Source organism: Manis pentadactyla, chromosome 14 (genome assembly GCF_030020395.1).
Source record: "Manis pentadactyla isolate mManPen7 chromosome 14, mManPen7.hap1, whole genome shotgun sequence".
Lineage (NCBI taxonomy): Eukaryota > Metazoa > Chordata > Mammalia > Pholidota > Manidae > Manis > Manis pentadactyla.
The window spans coordinates 44,978,806-44,985,112 of NC_080032.1; the positions used below are offsets into that span (position 1 = coordinate 44,978,806).

The 6,307-nt window shown below is 41.2% G+C and overlaps 1 pseudogene; it reads left to right on the plus strand.

The window, feature by feature from the left end:
- LOC118912757 (glycine cleavage system H protein, mitochondrial-like) overlaps nucleotides 1-2,790 on the plus strand; it is a 43,237-nt pseudogene extending 40,447 nt beyond the window's left edge.
- Nucleotides 2,791-6,307: the final 3,517 nt, after the last annotated feature.

Consider the following 6,307-nt stretch of genomic DNA (forward strand, 5'->3'; position numbering starts at 1 on the left):
CTGATGGCATGGAGCCCCTGGGAAAAGGTCATTGTTTAATCTTTATGAAGGCAGAGACTTTTCTCTAAATCTAGGCCAAAGTTTTCCAAATGAAATCGTTCTGTCCAAGAGAAACACTGAGCCAAAGGAACAGCGTCTTCTTTCTCCCATCACTCAGAAACCTTTGGCAATAGGCTTTCTCAATTAAAGGTGGCACAGCTGCTGTCTGGGGCAGAGCTTTGCTCCACTGCCTCACAATGGTCTGAGCACCCCAGCCACTGGGGAGCCAGCAAGATCGGGACATGTGAACGACTGATCGTGGATCTCGAGGAAGGAGACACAGCTGCCTAGCAACTCCCTGGACAGAATTGCCTTTAGCCATGTGAAAATAATTTGATTAATGGATTCAGAGAGTCTGGTGGCATCCAAGCATAGAATGCATTTGTAGGAATGTGAGGCTGGCAAGTTGTTTCAGGCTGAGCCTGGGGCTGAGCTACAGAGAACTCTCGAAGCACAGAGACTGGTTTCCTATCTGTAAGTGTGGATCCCACTGGCTTTTAATTCAGCTGTGGTTAGACTCAGAACGTGGGCTGTAGACTGGAATGCAAGTTGAACAGTTTTGGATATCTAGGCCATTAAAACCAGAACACTTAAGTTGCATCTTGGTCTTAGTGATAAGATCGTTGGGAAAAATTAATAAAGTCTGATGAATATGAAACCCACGTGAAAGGAATCTTCCTAAAGACATATTTTCATTGAGTTGTGTTGGACTGTCATCCTTTTGCATGGCAGGGTTATTCATGTGTTAGAGAGCACAGGCTTCTGGTGGGTCTGCCCAGTGTTTTCTGACTATAATAAGGATTTATCTCTAGTTTGTGTCTGTTTTAGGAAAAAGAATGTGTCAAGAGATGTTTAGCATTCACAGATACTTCATAAGCATTCACTTAGCTTCAGAGCCGTTCTATTTTGTCTGCTTCTTTCAAGCAGTATTTCTGGACCTCCTAGACCTTATTATTTTTTGGGCTACAACCTGGACTATTGGGCCTCTGTCCAATTTGATGCATTTCTTGTCTCTCTCTTAGTGTCCAAAATCTATCTCTATTTCCTTTAATATTCTTTCATAAACAACCCCAAAGCACTTCATAGCAAACCTCTGGTTTCATTTCCCATAATTGAGTTTTTACCAATAGGGCCTATTTGGGGATGGTTTGGGCTTGATGATGAGTCTCTGAAATCTTTGTTAGCATTTTCTTCTTTTAGCACTGCCACAGGCAAACTGATAAATAGAGGGGAGCTAGCATTTCTCAAACATCTGCCATGTTTCAGACTGTAATGGAGGTCCCAGGGCAATTGACTAAAATAACACATTGGTCAAAAATAAATATTTCCAACCATAGACATTTGTCATATATTGGTGATTTTGTGCATTCTGGTAATAGTGTTACCATTTTAATGTGACCTTGAATATTTGTGTCTATGTATCAGAGATTTTCAGAGATTTTGAGTTATTTTTATGAACCCTGGGATACTTACAAGAATGTACAGTGTTTCTCTTCATTTCTCACATATTTGGAATTAGTGTATTTATTTTTAGCCAATTAGGCCTGCCTAGCTTGTTTGGCAGTCTTTCATGAATTTAAATTTTTATTCAACTCTGAGTTTTCTAGAAGCAAACTCCTAAATAATGGGTGCTTCCCACCTCTAGTTTGCATACTGATAAATTTTGTTGTGTGCTAGCCTGGTTTTACAATTTAAAAATCACGGTGCTGGAGAGCTATTCCTCCATTTACTCTGCTACTTTGCTTTTTAAAATTGAAAGCTCACTTTAACCTAATGACACCGACTTATTTAGACAAATTTCCACCATTTTGTTTGCATATTCATTTTATATATAACAGCTTTAATAAAGAAACTTTGTAGAAAAAGCAGGTTTGAAGGAATAGCAAATGTTTGGTTGGATATGACTGAAAACAACATTAGGTTTTTAATGTTAATTTAATATCGGAATGTGTAAAAAAGTGGGTAAGGAATATTTATTTATATAATGTGCCATAGACTGTGCATTTTAATACTGATAGGCATTTATTGAGCATTTTATCCAAAGTGCATTGTTTGTCTATTCGGGCTGCTATCATAGAATACCATAGATCAGGTGGCTTATAAACAAAAGAAATTTATTTTTCCACATCTTGGATGCCAGGAAGTCCAAGATCAAGGTGCTGGCAGATTTGACATCTGGTAAGACATGCTTGCTAATTCAATAGTGGCTATTCTGGGCACTCCCACGAATATGGCCCGGCGAGCGGTGCTGAGCTTGTGGGCTGCGGGGTACCAGCCTGCGCTGCCTTGGTGCCGGTCGCGCCTTGCCCTCTGCGTCCTTGGGGGCTGAGGGTGAGCGCCATCTGGACGCTGCGCACCGGCCCTGCTCTGCTCTCCGTGCGTAAAGTCACAGACAAACATGAATGGATAACAACACAAAAAGGTATTGGAACAGTGGGATTCAGAAATTTTGCACAGGAAGCTTTGGGAGATGTTGTTTACTGTAGTCTGCCTGCAGTTGGGACAAAATTGAACAAACAAGATGAATTTGGAACTTGGAAAGTGTGAAAGCTGCTAGTGAACTCTATTCTCCTCTATCAGGAGAAGTAACTGAAATTAACGAAGGTCTTGCCGAAAATCCAAGACTTGTCAACAAATCTTGTTAAGAAGATGGTTGGCTGATCAAGATGACACTTGAGTAATCCTTCAGAACTAGAGGAACTTATGAGTGAAGAAGCATATGAGAAATACATAAAATCTATCGAGGACTGAAAATGGAACTCCTAAAATAAACTAGTATGAAACAACTTAATCTAGTATAGTTGTCTCAAATTAGTGGTGGATAGAAAGTTTTGATAGTACCAGTGGAAGAAGAAACTACTTTCAACATGCTGCTGGAAGAAAATTCCCTTAACTTTCTAATGATTGCAGATAAATATGCTATGAATCCTTTCCACAATACCCTATGATCTTTAGGCTAGACTACAATTACAGTATTCAGAGTTGCTAAAATTATCTGTAAAAAGTAGGTATAAAATTATGTAATTCAAGGATAACATTATCTTAAGCCTTATGTAATTTGCTTATATCCATCCCTGGATTTGGGTCAAAATACTTAATGATGTTTCCATTGGGAATACCTGGCAGTGGAGAAAAGTTTTTCTTGTATATTGTCAGATGAAGAACAATACTATCTTAATTTTGCAATATACTGTGTTAGCCGGTGCTATTTTTATACAGTGAAGCAATAGCTTTACAGGAAAATAAGAACAGTTTAATAATAAAAATCCAATATCTTTCAAAAAAAAAGGCTATTCTCTTGCTGTGTCCTCATATGGTAGAGGGGTCAAGGGAACTCTCTGGGGTCTCTTTTATAAGGATTTCCCCTTTATCACTTAATCACCTCCCAGAGATGTCCAAATACGATCACATGGGTGTTAGGATTTAACATAGGAATTTTGGGAGAGCATGAACATTCATCTATAGCATACACTAATACTGACTTTAAGTGGCATTACTAATTTTGTCTGAGCAATCCTGTGTACAGGTAAAGTTGTTGTCAACAGATTATCATTGCAAGTTTAAACTGAAAAAACCCTGATTATCTCTATGCTAGCTGTTGTATGCTTTTTTCTTACAACTACTGACTACAGTAGGAATTACTGTGTCTATTTTACAGGGAATAAAACTAAGGCTCAGAGAAGCTGGTCACTTCTCAAAAGTCTCTGACTCAAATCAAGACTAAAGCAAGAGGGAGACTGAGTTCATTTGAATTCAAATGTTATTTTTCAAATCTCTTAGAAGCCTAACAGCCATCTTCATTTCAGCAAGTTTCCACAAAAATAATTTTCAATGATTCCATGTAGATAGGCCATGTGTAGCTGCTACCTAATCAGGGGCCTATATGTACCAGTGCTCTTAGAGTCTCCTTTGTATCTCCTTGCACTTACTATGTCAAAGCACACTAGCTAACTTCTCCTTACAAGCATGTATGCATTATATGCAATGGGTGCTGGGAATTAATGCCCTCCCCTATCCTACCAATGGCTGGCAGGAGTTGGTGGATAAATACACCAGTTCTCTCACCCCTTGGTGGGATAACTCTGAGATGCCGTGTTCTATCCTGTGCCTCAGGTTCTGTGGCATTAGAGTTCAGTTGCCTGTAGTGATAATTTGCACAATGACAACAATTCTTTGTTGGCTATTATAGACTAAATGTTTGTGTGCACCCCATGCCCCCCAACTCCTATGATGAAGCCTAATGCCTAATGTGATGGCATTATGAGGTGGGACCTTTGGAAGGGCCTTAGGTCATGAGGCTGGAGCCCTCATTATGGGGTTAGTGCTCTTATAAAAGGGGCCAAGAGAGCTCACTAGCCCCTTCTGCCATGTGAGTCACAGCAGGAAGGCACAGTCTAGATGTGCACTGGTACCTGGGCCTCCCCAGACCGAATCTGCCTGTGCCTTGATCTTGGGCCTCCCAGCCTCCAGAGCTATGAGAAATAAATGTCTGTTGTTTATAAGTCACCTGATTTATGGTATTATTATTGCAGAATGTATAACAGAATATGACCTTGGCTTTCTTCTCTTTTCTGTCTCTCGTCTCTCCACTAGTGGTGTTTTTTGGATCAACTCTAACTACTTTTCTTTTACTTGACTCCTTATATCAAGGTTTGTCTCTGGGGAAACCCAAACTAAGGGACCATCTTACCTATTGGTTATGGATATTGGAAGCAGATCTTTCAGCCTGCAGCACAGAGAAGGCCAGGCCCAGGCTGGAATCCCCAGTTTTAGGTTTTACAAAGACAGCCTCCCGCTTGCCTGGGTAGTTGGCTGTTCCTTGCTTTTGCCTCCTCATCTCTGTTGACTTGGCTGCACACTAGAATTCCCTTTTCTCTGCTCCAATTCTTTTTTTTCCAATGGCAATGCATTTGGGGCTGATTCTCTGATTAGCCACTTTATCCACCTAGTCTTTTGATGTTGCACGTTGCTTCCATCTATCTATTTCTGCATAACAAATTACCACCAAAACTTGGCAGTTTATGACCACAAGCATTTATTATCTTAGAGTTTCTGTGGGTCAGGAATCTGGGTGTGGCTTAGCTGTGTGCCTCTGGCTCAAGGTGACAGTCAGTCTGCCAGCTAGGACTGTGGTCTCATTTGAAGGTTTGACTGAGGGGGATCTGCTTCCAAACTCACTCATGTGATTGTTGAAAAGCCTTGGTTCTTTGCCATGCAGGCCTTTCCACCTCATGACATGGTGTATTTGTCTGTTCCAGCTACCATAACAAAATACTACAGACTGGGTGGCTTACACACCAGACCTTTATTTTCTCACAGTCCTGCAGCCTGGCAGTGCATACGCAAGGCAATGGCAGATTTGGTTTCTGGTGAGAGCTCTCTTCCTGGCTTGTACACAGTCACCTGCTCCTTCTGTTCTTACAGGGCCTTTGCTCTGTGCACATGTAGAGAGAGATTTCTGGTGTTTCTTCCTTTTCTTAATAGGACATCAACCCTTGATGACCTCATTTGACCTTAGTTACCTCTCTAAAGGCATTGTCTCCAACTATCATCACATGGGAGGTCTGGGAGGGACATAATCCAGTCTATAATTTATGGTGAGACCCAGAAGAAAGTGAGTGAGGGAGTCAGTGAGTGAGAATCATCCAAAATGGAAGCCTTTCTGTAACCAAATTGTGGAAGTGATACAGTATCATTTCTGCCATACTCTATATGTTAGAAGTGAGTCAATATGCTTAGCTCAGCTCAAGAGGACAAGGTTACACAAGGGTGTAATACTAGAAGCAAGGATCATCAGGGAGGGTATAGGGAAACTTTGCTGTGTGTCTTCCTTTATTCATCACATAATAAATCTGACACCAGAAATGTGGGCCTTTTCTTCCCCCTGCACCAAGCAATTCTTTGTGACATCAGCTGGATGTCCTATAATTTAATTTGGTTCTGACACTCACCAGAGTTAATGCAGGCCCCACAGGTTAAGGGCTTATCTCACAAGACTCTGCCCCTGACCTCAAATGCCAACAGCAAGTAGTGGGTCCCCAGGTTACACACAACTCCTGTCCAATTTGGCTACAAATCAGAGGTTCCCATAACTCCCTCCTTGGATCCAATCATTTGATAGAACAGTACACAGAACTCAGGGAAACACACTTACCAGTTTATTATATAATAAAGGATGTGATAAAGGGCAAAGCAAACAGCCAGGTGAAGAGATACATCGCACGAGGCCTGGAAGGTCCTGAGCACGGGAGTCTCTGTCCCTGTGGGA